The sequence below is a fragment of the Acartia tonsa genome, chromosome 1 (assembly GCF_053477335.1).
Source record: "Acartia tonsa isolate MP-2025a chromosome 1, ASM5347733v1, whole genome shotgun sequence".
Classification (NCBI taxonomy): domain Eukaryota; kingdom Metazoa; phylum Arthropoda; class Copepoda; order Calanoida; family Acartiidae; genus Acartia; species Acartia tonsa.
The window spans coordinates 10,661,495-10,677,656 of record NC_137260.1 but is presented as its reverse complement, the minus strand read 5'-3'; positions in this window follow the sequence as shown (position 1 = coordinate 10,677,656).

Genomic DNA, 16,162 nt, shown 5'->3' with positions numbered 1-16,162 from the left:
TTTAAGGAAGCTTCATGTTGGACCTGGAGATGTTTTCATTTCTGGGTTTGCTCTAACTTTTTAAAATAACAATAATTTTTGATAATACATGAAAAATAGATACTTTTGAATGTTTGAATATTAGATAGTATAGGATGTTTGAATTTAATCTTTATGATTATCTTTGACTGGCTTAAAGCATAAAATCTTGTTTACCAGAGAAGCAAATCATAACATATTTACTCTTTTTTTATCATACTAGTCATCCAAGGGCTCTGTATTCGAAGATTTTTTTAAAATAGCCTACAAATTATGGGACATATATGAAGCTACCCTAACAGGGAAAACTCATCCGTTTCAGTTGTTATTGAAATCTTAGCTTCAGACAAACAAAAAAACCTTACTTTTATTATTATTTAGTCATATAGAAGAGGTTTTACTTTTATTGATCTCGGCAATAAAGGGTTAAAATGCAAAAGGAGCAATGATGTTTCACCCTTTAGATGATGGTTTTGCTAATGGTCCAAATATCATACATTATATCATATAATCTTTAATATCTTTAATAATACAGTCACAATTTACATAGGTTATGTTGTAGTAGCGCTGATTCTTTATAAAAATGGATAATAAATCCATTCTTACTATTTTCAGCAAGCTAAAGGTCAACTTTAAAACTATGTAGAACAATGTTTTTTTTAAAGCTTTTTTTGTGAACAAATAAGATATTAAAGCCAAAATCACTTTATACACTTTATATTGATTACTAGTGGCTGCGTTCCTAGCATCTAGAAGCTATGTACCCCAAGAAGTAAGGAAAATAGCCTAAAATAAAATTTAGATATAAGAATTAAAATCAAATGGGAAACTAAATTATCGGTTTAGTTCAGTAGTCATAAAAATCTTAAGCTACAGACAAAAAAAACCTTACTACTTTTTATGATAAGATATTATTATAGAAAATCTAAAGATCTAACAAAACTTTGAACTTCCTATAGCTAAAAGCACTTTTCAAGTTTTACTATTATGTAAGATTTTTTGATATTGTTATTTCTGCGCTATATTACTTGACACAACCCAATCTTTCCAGATTTTGTATAATTGGGTTGTGTCATATTATTTCAATAAAAACTATTTAATTTGTTCTTTTTCATATTTTAAGTCAATTTATATATCTTAAATTAAGCTTTCTACTTGGAAATACACAATAACCAACCCTCCAATATTGGTTGAGAAATAATTAATCAAGTTAAGTGTAAATTATAAGGGTAGAATGATGGTTTATTGTAGAGGAAATGTCCTACAATAAGCTGAAAATACAAAGGGCCAACTTGAACCTATGAAAAATTAATAGGTACTAAACTAAAGTGTTATTTTCTGAAATTGATGTAAAAAACATTGCACATTTTCCCTAAAATGGCATTCCTGTTACAAAGATATTAAAATTAATTTAATCAACTTTGTCACTCATAAGTATATAAACCTTAAAGAATTGTTGATTTCGCCTATTTGATATCATTCTTTCTATCTACAAGTACTTAAACCAATGGATATAAAATATAAGTGGTTTTATGACAGGAGAAAATTTTTCATCAATAGAGCTGGCAAATATGGACCTCATTCATTGGTCAGCTCAATCATCCAGTAGGAGAGAAGAAGATTGAGTAAAAAGGGTATTTTAGCCCGCTGCGAGAATGTACATGAATAATGAATATCTGGTTCAAAATCCAAGTAATAATATATCAATTTGAAAACTAAAGGTGCTCGTCAATGTTCTTTCGACTTTAGTACAGCATTAGATGCACAAATTAAGAATAAATGAAAAGTCAGAAGGTAATATTTAGGAATCAAAGGATAGTTAATTTGAAGATAATTAATTAAATAAGTGTACAGTTGACTGTTTCCCCTACATTTTCTATAAAGGAATAACCATTGTACTGAGGTGGATTCTTAAAAAAAATTTGCCCAAAATGGGGCAAAATTGTTAATAACCCTTCTATGATTTTGTTAAATTTTTGTAGATTTTTAATGTGATTTTGGTGGATTTTTCACGAAAACAATTTTGCCCCACTAAGCGATTAGTGAGGCAAATTTTTTTTAAAGAATCCACCTCTGGTCCCCAAAGTTTTATAAACAAGTGATCTCCTTTAATGTCTTCAAGAACTTTTAAGATTTTACCAATTCTTGATCGGATGGTACAACCAAGCAGTGTCCTAACTTTTTATCCCTGATTTTTTACCTTAAAAAGAATTGGAATTTGATTAATTTTTCCTCTACTTACATACCCCTGTATTTCTTGAAAAATTATAAATCCATCTAGCACTCTCTCAATTATTTGTATTGACAGGTCATTCCACAATTCAGATCTACCATTAGAATACGTTGGCATAGACTGACAATAAACCAAACTAATCTTTTAAGATGTCTTTTTGTCTGTCTTTCCGGATGAAATTTATATGTAGAAGCTAAGCCACAAAAGTTTATTTTCTGAAAAAAAATATAAAAAAAAGATATACGGCTGAACTACTGGTAACATTTTAGAGTTTAATCTCAATCTAAAGTTACCTAATGTGATGATAAATCTAAGTATCCTCTAAATAAAGGCCTCAAACATTAACTTGTATAAATGTATATATTTGGTAATGGCTCTGTAAGCATTATTGGCAGATTCCTTGACTTGACACCCAGAGTAAATCAACACTTATACACTTTACTAAATAACAATCATAGTATAGAAATAAGAATTGTCAACAAATTAGTTAATTGTAAGCCATTGAAGCATACAATGTAAAGTCAGAAATCAAAAAATAAATTTATAATTTATTGTAATTACTAGTGGCTGCGACTCCAGAATCTAGGGGCTCGGTTTTAAAAGGTTTAAAAACTCAATCGGTACAGTAGTTCGAAATCTTAAGCTACAGACAAAAAAAACTCAGATAAATGTAAATAAGTTAAAGTTAAAGCAGTCTTTAGTTGTTACTATAGAAAAACAGAATACTTTCTCTGCGGGACTCTTCTAATCACCTATCCTATTTTGTATTTTTTATATAAGCCTTAAAATATATAAGGTTTGGTTTTGGATACTTTCCACACTTATAGAATTTAACCAACCAATGATTTTTTTATCCAATCTTAACCAGACAAATGCCATCTAGCTAAAAAAGATGCGTAGATTTCATTTCTGGCAACCAGAAAATCCGCAGAAATCGAATTAACAAGTTCCAAAAAAGTTTCATTAAAAAAAACCTTACACCAAAAATAACAAACAATAATTATAACGACGACTTAGTTTCTTTTTCCTGTTTAATACGAATATTGAAACTAATTTTCAGGCATGCATGTTTGTTGGTATTGTACTTTTTTTAGAAACCAAAATACAGACATTTTTAAAACTACGAAATTGTATATTAGTTACTAGAAAGATTATATTTTTTTTCTTGCTTTAAAACAACTTTTTGTATATAAAAACCCGTAATGTCTTCATTATTGACACAAACATGCATGCTGTATAGTTTTAAAAAATGTAGTCAAATAAAATACCTAATTAGAATACAAAGCAAGAAATAAAGGTTATCAACTCCCTATGAGCTTTTTGTGTTAAATAGAATTATTAATAAGAATAAAAAAGTTTCAAAAAATAGTAAAATAACAAAATGTTAGGTGAATTGTTAATATTAAATCAATCAAAAAATGTTTTACATTCTTATAATTAATTCCAATAAAACATATATATGCTCAACAAAGGTTATTTATAATCATGAATTCTACCAGACTAAAATATAAAAGGGGAAATAGTTTATGAAGACGACACAAAATGATTTTAAAAATTACTTATTTATTTCTTTTTTTTTAATCTTTAACAATTTTAATGTTTTTATTATGTAAATATATAAAGTATTATTCAAACTTAAAGGATTTAATCTTTTTCTTTGTAATTTATATGTCTAAACAGTGTAAAAATGAAGTTCTTAATTACGAATTTTCAAATCATTAGATTTTGATACAGTTTATTATAGAAATAAAGAATAATTTTAACAAAAAAAAATTGCTACAAAAAGGCTTACTGTATTATTTATCTGACCTAATTGTATAATTGCATTCATTTTGTTTATTTACCTTGAAAAATGAGTGTTTAAGTGCTGCATTGGTTAAAATCAAACCTAAAAGTGCTCCTTATTCAGTGACAGAGTGAAAAAATATATACCTTGTTTTATAGTTTTTGATCTCTTTTTTATATATTTTTATCTGATATGTATATCAAAATTTAAAAGTATCTATTTCATTAGATATTCATACTTTGCTAAAACGTCTTGGTTACTTTTTGCACTATATTTGCTCTAAAAAGGATTCTTTATCTGACTTTCACATTTAAAATGAAAGATTTTATGCCAATTATTGTGTTGACTGTAGAAAAAAATAATTATTTTGTTTATATGCAATTTTCTATAATAAAATGTGAGAAATGCCTTTTTTCACACGTAGGGCGAAAAAACTAACACTGAAAATAAAATGTATGTCTTGAACATGTCCTAAACTCATAAATAAAAACTTTCATAAGAACATTTATTTCAAAATATGTCATTTAAGGCATGAAATTAATTTTGCAAATTAACATTGCAAATGTTTGCAAATAACTTTTGAAAATGATTTCTGCGGATTTTCTAATTTACATAGGTGTTTTCTGCACATTTTCCCCTTTCCAAAAATACCTTCCTCGTTAAGATTGGCTTCAAGAAAGTATTTACTTTCCAAAATTGATATGTGTTTCCTAACCTCGACCGCACTCCCGTAAAGGCTAAGGGCGAAGCAAGAAGTTATTTGTAATTTGTAGTAAATAGTGTGTGCTGTAATCGAATAGTATACTATAACCCTTCATTTTTACATTCCTAGATTTTCTTTTTGCATCATGATATATTCTAACGTGATAAACAATTGTTTCTAACTTTATTTCCTCAAAAAAGTGATACTCTTAGAGAGAGGAAGACAGAGAGACAGACAGAGAGAAAGACATAGAGACAGGGACAGAAAGAGACAGAGAGACAAAGGGAGAGAGAAAGAGACAGACAGAGACAGAGAGACAGAGGGATAGAGAGAGAGTAATTATTAAGCTATTTATTGATTTTAGTTATAAGATGCAATGTAAATACAGACTTATTTGTTGTATAAGGTTTCCATAACAGCGACAGACTGTAATTTTCAGGATAGCTTCATATTGGTTCATGGGTAGGTTAAGATATGATATCTTCTAATAGAAAAATTTAAACTTACTTTAAAAAAAGGATCTCCTACTGTTTTAAAAATATATGTATAAGAATAGATGTCTAAACTATACAACTACCTTCCCATGTTAGTGGAGAACTGTTTCGTCTGCTAGTAAATTACTATCTGCTCTTTTGTACCGACATGGCATATTTAATATTTCCGACGCTATTGGATCATATTCAAAGACGCAACAGAAAGTCGGAACAGGGTCCCCATTCCATGGGTATAGCTTGTGACAACTCTATTCTTTTACTTCAATGTTTTAAATACACATCATTGGAGATTGATCCTTGGTATGACTTGTTGGGGATCAGATGCAATCAAAAGAAAATGCAACTGTCCCATTTGTGTCAAGTGTTCTACAGTTATGACAGGGATAGATAAATGGGAGTTTAAAAGTAGCATTTATAAGAAGTTGAACATTGATTACAGAGGTAAAAGATTTGTGTAAATAGAGGATAAAATTGTAGCATTAATAACAACCTAAAGGTGTAAACTAAATTTGTTAAGAATATGAGCTGACATAGACTCAGTAAAGTTATCAGGGTGAGATTAGTCACAAAATATTCAAATCTTTAGTTTCAAATTAAAATTTTAAAATGTTTTCCTTCTTTTTATCCTAAAATATAAAGTAATTTTGTCTAAAGCCTAGAATATCATTAACTACAGAACTGATCGAAATGTCTATTTTTGGTAAGCTTTAAATAGGTTCCATGACGGTTTTAGGCTATTTCATTTTAAGTCTTGGGAAGGTTTAAAACTATCTTTCAAGCCCCTTTCTGTCCCTTTGAATCCAGAGCCCCTAGATGTTAGGGTTGGAGCTGCTGGTATAATAAATGTTAAAAGGTTAGATTCTATTGTAGTTGATTCATAGAAAAAAAGATAAGAAATAAATGGAAAGAAATACTTTTTCTGTTACAAGGAAAAGAATGGTTTTACAAAATCTTTGGATTTGACATTAAAGGTGATATAATCGAGAAATTTGACATTATAGGTAACATAAAATTAGATATAACCATTTCAATACACTTAAGTAAATAAGATTCTCTGTCTATTGGTTTTTACAATGGACATAGAATACGTGGATATAATGAGAAGGGAAATTATTTTGTTAATTTAGGGTCCTATATTGGACCTCATTTATTGGTCAGTTCGTTCTTTCAGGATGTGGGTAAAAGGGTGGATGGGGAGTTCATTATTTTAGCAAGCTGTGAGTATCACTTTATTAGAGTACATGAAAATTTTGATTAATATCCAAGTAATAATATATCGATTGTTTTTGTTTACAGATATATGGATAGTTAATGGAGAATAAACTCACAAATATTGATAGAAACGAATAACGATTATGTAATTATCAGTGCTTTATAGAAACAATTATATTTTCAAACAAGAATCAAAATATCTCTAAAGTGAGGCTAAACAAGTTAGACAGTCAAAAAAATACCTTTGATTGACATTTGTCAAAAAATTACTTTAATTCAGAATGTTTTATGTTTATTAGATAAAAGTGACACTATATGATAACGATGGACAATTAAAAGACACGCCGCGCGGATATACAGCTGTCTCAACCATGACACTTTGGTTGAGTATGACTTCCGAATTAGCGGGAAGTTCTCGAGATCTGTTGGCGAACATACAAACCCCCAATACCAGGAACCATCAAGTTTCAACAGCAGGTTTGAATATAGATTTATTGATGAAATTATTTCAAAGTCCTGAAATTACAAAATCAATTAGTTCATAATTCCAGTTATTTATAACCACGCAATCTTAATTGCTTTTTAAAAATCATTTTTCTCTACGGTTAAGAATCTTTGGAAACTTTGGCTTTAAAGGAAAATTATTTGGTTTAATAATCATTGTTAAATGCAAAATAAAAGCACATAAAAAATTACTAAAACATATATTAATCATAATTAAGTTTCATGCTTAGCTGGCTAAAGCCTTTTTTAAAACTACATATAATCGTCCTATACACCATTCTTCTTAATAAAATTAACAAATTCTACCTGAAGTTCTTATGGTTTCAAATCCCTGGTATACTAGGGTTGTTCACGCACTATGAGACCAATGATAGGCCCAATTTTGTTCTCCGAAATCTTCACACCCTCATGTCTCATTCAAAAGTGAAAAACGTGGGCGCATATAAACAATCCATACCGCGTCACTTTATGAAAGGAAAGTCAAACAAGACGACATTTGCGCTTAATTTAGGATAATGATAAGGAATTAATTTCGAACTTGATAAACACAAAGCTTCCTCGAAAAGAGGTTAAGACACACCCCCCGTTTGAAAGTCAAATTAACTTCCTTAACGAGATTCAAGGTTTTTTTGCGCTGAGCACTAGCAACATTTCTCACTAAACTCAACTCACCATAATCACATGAGAATGGCCACATCCCGAAAAACGTAACAATTTTTGCTCCTAACTAAATGAAACCCCGTGAAATGCATACGCAATATTATACTCCTCACTAGGACTCATAATACCTCACATTTTAGGATAGAAGGATGGGGATTGGTTTGTACCATACAATATTCCAGGCACATGACACTCACAAGATCACATACACAAATCCTAAAATGGATAATCCTATTAATCATGATGTTGTAAATATAACAACTTATACTAAATAATAATCATTTCATAATCAATAGGTAATAAATCATTATTAATAAATCAATAAGTACCTACGAAATCAGGTCGAAATGTAAACAATAATGGTAAAATAAAACGAAATAAATCTTAGACAAGAAAATTAAGATTTATAGGTACTTAAAATTAAATTCGTTAAGCATCAAAAAGAGTAGTAAGAAAAATATTTCAAAATCCTTGGGCAGAAAGTTTTCAAACTTAATGAATAAGAACTGTTACTATCTTAATCAACAATAAAACTTTTCAATACTTAAATAATAGCAAAATAATAATATCTTCGTAGAATTTTCATCGAAATTATGAAAAAATACCAATTTTTCTTTGTAAAAAAATATGAGACTTTAAATATGAACTTTCAATCATTCCTTGATCTGAATAAAAATGTTTTACTTGATTGAAATTCATATGCAATTTTTAAAAAATCTGCTAAAAAAAATACTTGATTTTTTTCTTAGAATAAATATCGAATCACGCAACCTCGACACATTTATTCCTTTTTGGTAAACTTTTCAGGTAAGTTTTATAATGAATTGTACTTATGAAAAGAAATTAAACTCAATAAAATTAAATTTGAGCATATGAAATAGAATAAAAATTAATCGCATTTCGCTTGATTCTTATTTTAGGCATAAAAATAGGCATATGAAAATGTGGCTTTTTTCTAAAAAAATGTTCTCAATTTTCATAAAATAAGAATCAATTATTGATCATAATTTTTTTTTTTAACCGCTTTTATTTTAATATCTGCGATAAAAATGAAGGAAAGGTTAATTTAAAATATGCATAGTTCATCTTAAATTAATTCTGTGATATTCATATAAATAATAATCAATATTTTAATAATATCATACATCGTGTTCATTATTATAAATGCTTATCTCATAGAAAATAGAGTTTACATTTTTAAACATGAACGAAAATATATGTACCTAGGAAATAATTGCTATAAAATACTTCTCAAGGTTTAAAATTTGTCTGAAGTCGCTAGGTACATATATTACTACGAATCTCTGCTCTCGGAATGAAGAAAAAATCTTTACGCGTGGATTATTAGGAATCCTTGCCTCCGGAGTGAAAGAAAAACCTTTATTTGCTTACAAATTAAAACAAATATCTTGATTTTTTGCGATAATCTTTTTAAAATAATGATAAGAAATTATTTTAAACATTATCATAATAATTTTACATGTTGTGTTCTTTACTTTAATGCATTATCTCATATGAGAATCTGAGAAATAACATTTTTTAAGCAAACGTGAACCATGAAAAAAAAATACCTCGAAAAATAATTTTAAAAATCTATTTTTCTCAATCTAAAAAAAAATCTGCAAAAATCATTTGGTAGTTAATACACACAACTTTTGCTTTTCGAAGTCATACTTAAAGAAACAAAATCTTTTAAATCTGCTTTAAAAGTCTAAACAATTTTGTAGAATTTTTGTGCTTAAATATGAACAATAAAATTAGTTGAATAATGAATACTTATTCTTTACAGAACCCTTTTAGGTTCCCTTCACAAGCTTAATATATAACTTGTATTATTTTTTCTTTAAAGATCATTTTCACACATAAATAGTTTATGTTGTAAATTAGATTTGTGGGGTTGGTAGACTTTCAATAACTTTCTGGCGGCAACACCCGCAATATTGCAGGCCCTTTACCCTGTGTCGGGCGGCCAGCTTGGCAGCAGCCAGGTCGATTCTTGATTCACAACAACACCAACCTCATTATCAGAACCGGCTGCAACACAACCAACAGCGTCAACTGCAGAAATAACAGGTTTCTCAATAACAGCATCACAAGCAGAACCAACAGGTTCATCATCAACAGCTATGGCAGTACCAACCGGCTCATTATCAACAGCTACGGCAGTACCAACCGGTTCATTATCAACAGCTACGGCAGTACCAACCGGCTCATTATCAACAGCTACGGCAGTACCAACCGGTTCATTATCAACAGCTACGGCAGTACCAACCGGCTCATTATCAACAGTTACGGCAGTACCAACCGGTTCATTATCAACAGCTACGGCAGTACCAACCGGCTCATTATCGACAGCTACGGCAGTACCAACCGGTTCATTATCAACAGCTACGGCAGTACCAACCGGCTCATTATCGACAGCTATGGCAGTACCAACCGGTTCATTATCAACAGCTACGGCAGTACCAACCGGTTCATTATCAACAGCTACGGCAGTACCAACCGGCTCATTATCAACAGCTACGGCAGTACCAACCGGTTCATTATCAACAGCTACGGCAACTTTATACGCAGATTTCTGCTGACCAGCTCCATAGTCAGCACTTGTACAGATAAAACCACTACCAAAAATGGTTCGCCACAACATAGACTGGCCCACTTTCTGGTAGGTTGATGGAAACACGTCGGGATGTGTATTTCCAATGATGATATCTAAGCCTCCACTAATATATGTAAATCTTTCTGGCGGCATCTTAAATATTTCGGCGGCTGTTTCCGGATGGACCGAGCGCATCTCGTTGCCACCTCCGAGGTTAGGCATAACAGCTGCCTCAAATTCTCTCAAGTTACCATCCCTGTCCTTCAGATAGAACACCACATTGCGGCAGGATGATTCACTACCGTCAGCAACAGAAATGTTTGTATATCTGCCGGTAGATTTCAGCTTCAACTTGCTTGACAACTTCTCAGACACAAGTGATAGATTTGCACCAGAATCAAACCTGACAGCGGCATGGCAGGCGCCGCCGCCAGGTGCTACAACTGGAACTATTTGCAGCAGGAAGGTACATGTGCTAGGCGCAGAACTTGATTTGTAGACTGTATTCACACTAGCACTAGCCTCATGCAACATACAACTATGATAACTGTCGTAATTATTGGTGCTACAGACACCAAGCTTATCCGAGTTAGATGAACGACGTTCCATCTCTCTAAGCCTTCGGTACATATCACGTACTTCTTGGCGCAACTCCATGGAAATTTTAAGCACTCCCATGTCCATCCTCACCTTCTCAACGACGTCGAGGTTCCTGGCGACAGTGCTCGACCTCACGTCGTCTGAATCATTGTCAAGCCAGTGCAGAATTTTCGTACACTGCTCCAACGACGCATAAACTTTATCTGCAACAGTTTTCTGTTCACTAGCTTCATCCAGATCACGCTTGAACTTGCGCATCTCACTAAAAATGTCACGAATTGATTTTAAATTCACATTTTCACATGAACTAAAACTTTGGCAGGCTTTTAGATTTTCATAAAACACTTTTATCTGTTCGTCAAACACCTCTAGCCTTTCACTGCCAATAGCGATAGCTCGCTCAATTTTCTGCTTTTTGGTTAGTGGCATATTGATTCACTAGGTAATTATTTCACAGAAAAATTGTCAATGTTTTTTGCATCAATACACTATATGCTATTGATCTATTGAAGAATGCTAACGCCTATTCTCCAGATTCTTTGAAGAATGCTAATGCCTATTCTTCAGAACCATTTGAAGTTGCTTGTGCAGCTCCTTCAACCATCAGGTTATTTGAAATTTGCTAATGCCTAAACTTCAACCTTCACTTCTTTGAAATTCGCTTGTGCAGCTCCTTCAAACTCCAATCATTTGAAATTGCTTGTGCAGGTCCTTCAACTTCAGTATTTTGAAATTGTCCTTTGAAATTGTCTCAACCATGACACTTTGGTTGAGTATGACTTCCGAATTAGCGGGAAGTTCTTGAGATCTGTTGGCGAACATACAAACCCCCAATACCAGGAACCATCAAGTTTCAACAGCAGGTTTGAATATAGATTTATTGATGAAATTATTTCAAAGTCCTGAAATTACAAAATCAATTAGTTCATAATTCCAGTTATTTATAACCACGCAATCTTAATTGCTTTTTAAAAATCATTTTTCTCTACGGTTAAGAATCTTTGGAAACTTTGGCTTTAAAGGAAAATTATTTGGTTTAATAATCATTGTTAAATGCAAAATAAAAGCACATAAAAAATTACTAAAACATATATTAATCATAATTAAGTTTCATGCTTAGCTGGCTAAAGCCTTTTTTAAAACTACATATAATCGTCCTATACACCATTCTTCTTAATAAAATTAACAAATTCTACCTGAAGTTCTTATGGTTTCAAATCCCTGGTATACTAGGGTTGTTCACGCACTATGAGACCAATGATAGGCCCAATTTTGTTCTCCGAAATCTTCACACCCTCATGTCTCATTCAAAAGTGAAAAACGTGGGCGCATATAAACAATCCATACCGCGTCACTTTATGAAAGGAAAGTCAAACAAGACGACATTTGCGCTTAATTTAGGATAATGATAAGGAATTAATTTCGAACTTGATAAACACAAAGCTTCCTCGAAAAGAGGTTAAGACAACAGCGAAAATTGAAATGATCTATTAAGAAATTGGCAGAATTCGCGAGTGTTATTAATAGTAGCTTCCCTTCTTTAGACTCATAAGTAAAATAAAAGTCCTTGGAAAGAAACTTATATGAGAAGAAAATTTTGTTTAAAACTTTTATATTGAAAGATTTTAAACTTTTTCGGAAGATATTTCAATAGATCAATCAATCTTAGGACAACAAGGATGACAACAAACATAAAAGCAAAGCTTGATCGCTACCTGGAAGAAATCTTTATATACCATTATTTTGGACGTTCGATCTATACCTTAAATTTGATTTTAAGCAAAAATTCTTAAGAAAAGAAAGCTATTTGATTTTAGAGTTTTAAAGTACTCAGTAACAAAAAATATCCCTTGAGTAATCCTTAAATTAATGGTTGAAACGTGATTATAAAACATTGAGGACTAGAGTATACTTTACAGGCTAGTTTCCCCTCCCTCCCTGAATGGAGAAAATCGACATTTTTTCTGTCAAAGATAATTTTGTTGTATGGTACATAAAAAGATAATTTGGTTGTACGTAACGAGGATCATAAATGAGTACTAACTTGTTGTTCATTGTTTTATTTCCCAAAAATAGCCTAAAACCACTCCAAACTTACACTTATAAAATGAACTAGCCTAAACTATCCCCTAGACCTAGATAAAGGTTCCCTAAAAAGAATAACTCATTCATCTCTGTAGTCATTGATATCTTATTGCGCAGACAAAAAAAACATTACTACCTTATATTGTAGGGTTTTGCTTGTGAAATTCCACAAAATTAATTGAAAATTTATAAAAAAAATTATTAATACCAAATATTTTTTGAGAAGTAGAGAATTTATAAATTCTTGTATAAATATATTAGGCAAATTCTCGATTCGCATCAACATTTAAAGTTTTTATGTAAGATAAATCTTAATTAGTACCAACTATTGATCATCTGATATGACATATAAAAAGTTAATGATGAAATGTTAATGATTTTAACTTCCTTTACTAATCGCTAAGAGTATGTAATATATGATAGTAGAAATTATTAGACAGCCAATCAACCTTATACTCATAACTATTTCTTTAGATACTAAAAAAATTACAACTTGAAACCTATATATAAATAACTCTTAATGTTATTCTAATCATAATAATAAAATTAAACTTTTATTGATAAAATAACAACACGAAGATTAAATGTGTAATAATAAATGTACAGAATTATAATCCAGATAACTACCTTGATCCAGTGTTGGAGACCATTTCGTCTGCTAGATAATTGCTTTTTGCTCTTTTGTAGCGACTTGGCTGTGATAATATTTTGATGCTATTGCCTAATATTCAAAGAACCAATTGAAAGTCGGCATAGTTTCCACGGGGTGGGGACATCCATTTTTTAAAACCATTCCTCCTCTTTTGTTTACCTTAATTGTGCAATGGAAGTTATTTTGAAGACATATACTTTTTTTTAAATATTTGTCTTGTAACCTGAAAAAGAAGTATATCTATATTTTTACAAAATAACCCTTGTTTAGGGAATCTAGGTATATGAATAATCTATTACACATACATTTGGGTATGTATTAATAGAATGCTTGTATACAAAAGTTCAGTGGTTTTATAATGTCAAAAAATTTTAAATGTCCGAGAAAACCCAATATCTTAGCAATGACTAAACAATCTGGTTAATTATATGGGATTTGTACTGTGATGGTTTTAAGCTATTATTCAGTTGTATTGGCCAACACTAAAGAAAATCCCAAAATGTTAACTTTAAAAAGCTCACTTGAGGAATAAGGTTAAATATAATTTGAATAAAATTCATATTATTATTTTTGTTCAATTTTAGCCAGCTGTGCTCCCTTTATTATCTTGGTTTTTCCTCGGGGTGAATTTTTGACAATCTTAGAGCTGTTTCTAAGGCCTTACAATCACATTGGGTAACAGTTAGGTTACTGGTTAGTTTATGCTCAAATAGTGTAAAATCTTAGTGTAAAAAAAAGACTTTACAACCAGATTTAATCTTTTATTTCCTAAAGTCATAATCTAACATGATTCTCATATTCACAAGAAAACTACTTGTACGTTTGTGTACAAACTTTCTTGGGATCTTTTGTCTGTCTGTCTGAAGCTTAAGATCTTGGTAACCGCAGACCCTATTGGGCTCTACTCTTCAGGAAATATACATACAGGTCCTGGGGGGGTTTTAAGTTATTTTCTTGGGGAAGTGTGACTTAGATTATATTTTTTTAGAATATCTTTCTTTGTCTTATGCTCAAAAATGTAAACATTAGATTTGACTTTTAAACCCACTTATCTGTGGGAAAAGAAATTTGAATATCAAAGAAGTTATAATGACAAAATAATTTTGGAATTTCCTTAATTTACGAGATCCTGTTGTTATATATTGGCATTATTGTTCCTGATATTTTCATATGGGGGTAAAGTGGTAATATATAGAACAAATGTTACATGATTCAAATCGTTACAAATTGCTGAACATATTGATTATAATACGGTAGAAATCTTAAATTAATCCTTAGCGACTACTTCTTAATAAATAGAGTCTGTCCGTACGTCATAACGTCGGTTCGTCAAAAAAGATTAGAGAAACTTAATATATATTTTTCTTCGCGGATTTTATAAATGTAAATTAATTGCCTGGAATTTGATATTTAACATGTATGGCATAATCAGGTGTTTATTTACAAAAAAAACAATTGTTTACTACAGTAATTCCTCACCGCACTGTATATCTATGTATATTATATCTTTTCTTTTTTTACAATCTGATGTTAGCTTATTATTGCGCTACTTATGATTTTACTTATTCTTGTTTTGAAGTGTTTATGTTTAAATTTTGTTGTATTCCAATTTTGATGACTTATGTATGAACATGAATATAAAACTCGGTTTTTAAACTAAAATAAACGTAACTGAGTGGAAAGACGTCTTACAATACAGAAATAATTTAGTTATAGAGTGGTTCCGATATTTTAAAATCTATTTTTAAAAATATTGGATATAAATATATAAAAAGATAATTCCCTCACTTTTCTAAATGATAAAAAAATGGAATAAATAATAATGTATTTTTATTGGTGTGTTGGTGTGGTTTTATTGGTCTGTTTGTTAAGATTGTGTACAAAGATAAATTGCGTAGATAGTGTAGAATTCTTGCGATAAATTATTTGAAGAAAGACGCTCCCCTATCATCTAGAGGCTTTGTATTCGAAGATTGAAAAATAGTCTAAAACCATCCCATATCTTAAATATCCTAAAGCCACGCTGGAATCTATATAAAGATTACTACCTACATTTTGGAGAACTCAATTGGTTCAGTACAAAAAATCACTACTTTATATTAAAGGATAAAGGTTAAATTAAATATTCATTTTTGCCTTTCAAAGAAACTGTCTACTGGTACATTTTAAATTGGTTTAGAAATTATCTATAAAAACTGACATCATAAGTAGGGTGTATGGTACCAAGTGGCAGATTTTATAATATTTTTAAAGTTATATAAATTAATAATATTACATAAGAGTTGTTGTCTTTATTAACATACAAATCAGTTGTAATTTTATAGGATTATATGGTCTCGGAACTTTGATTTGCTGATTGTTAATCCGATGTTAAATCCTGCCTAATCAGCTCATTTTCTTCCCCTTTTAATATTCCCGCCTAAATTTCCCCCTTTTAGCTTGCTATTTATCTATCTGTCTATTAACATATATTCAATTTTGCTGTACATTTCTCTTTTTGTATCTATCAAGCAAACCATATATTAATATTTTATCTATCTATCTATCAATTATCAAAATCTCATAATATACATATAGTAGGTAAGGTTTTTTTTGTCTAAAGCTAATAATCTCGTA